Raw genomic sequence first — 1,112 nt, 5'->3', positions numbered from 1 at the left:
ATAGAATGACAGCAACCTTGACAGCTTAAGAATTTCCCCATCGAGTGGTCTTTAAGCCTCTGAATGATGAGATGCAAATACATTATTGAAGCAAGATTAATACAATGAAGTTCCTCCTAACTTTAATGCCAAGGTGATTTGTAATCAATTAAAAATATTATAAAGCAACCTGCATTAAAAAAAAGACAAAGCACTCTATAAATATAAACCTATAAGCAATTGTGAGATATTGGAATACAAAGAACTAAATGATTCATATAAAAATAATTTGTCCATTTTCATAACATGAGGGTTAGCTTATTTGTTTTAAATAGGCAAACCCTTCCATTACATTAATTAGCAATTATTTAAATTCCTTCACAATCGTATTGTGCACAATGATTTCTAGGTTATAATATTTTATACCCTTAAGCATATAACATTAAGTAGTTTGTTCCTGGATTGCAAAATTTACTTGAAATTAAGGGAAAATTATAGCAAAATAATCATTTAATTGCTTACAAATCCACAGACCAACAGACCATCTCTCCCTTTATGATGGTTTTCTGGTGCAAGGTAAATGGAAACAAACACAGTAAAATTTCTGAAGTGACTTACTGAGCTTGGACAGACACTGTATACAGTTTTCTGTTTCGATGTGAGAGTTCCTGTAACACCTCAAAGGTAACATCCTAGTGTTCAAATCCTGACACAGCCTCTCCCTTATTTATCTATGTAACCGCCTCCAGCCCTACAAAGACCGCAGTCTCTGAATTCTTCCAATTCTGGCCTCTTGTATGTTGTTGATTTTTTTGTGTTTCTCCACTAGCTGTCCAGGCCTAAGCTCTAGATTTCCCTGTTCATTTCACAGAGATCTCTTAAATAAAACAAGAGTATATTCTCCATATCTGTCTCTCCTGAATAACTATCCAAGTTTCAGAAATTACAAACTTTTGTTGTAATCCATTGTTTTGTAAGTGTTCAAACTGAGAATGCCAATGGGCAGCAATCAATACTCTCCCATGTGGCATGTTTGAAGATGGGGGGGGGGGGGGGGGGGGGGGGGAGGGGGGCGTATCTTTAATTGGGTTAATGATGAGGGATTTGAAAAGTGTGGTGCTGAAAAAACACTG

Source organism: Chiloscyllium plagiosum, unplaced genomic scaffold (assembly GCF_037043375.1).
Source record: "Chiloscyllium plagiosum isolate Xiang-an unplaced genomic scaffold, Cpla_swu_hap1 HiC_scaffold_14, whole genome shotgun sequence".
Taxonomy (NCBI): domain Eukaryota; kingdom Metazoa; phylum Chordata; class Chondrichthyes; order Orectolobiformes; family Hemiscylliidae; genus Chiloscyllium; species Chiloscyllium plagiosum.
Note: the sequence above shows the minus strand (reverse complement) of the source record.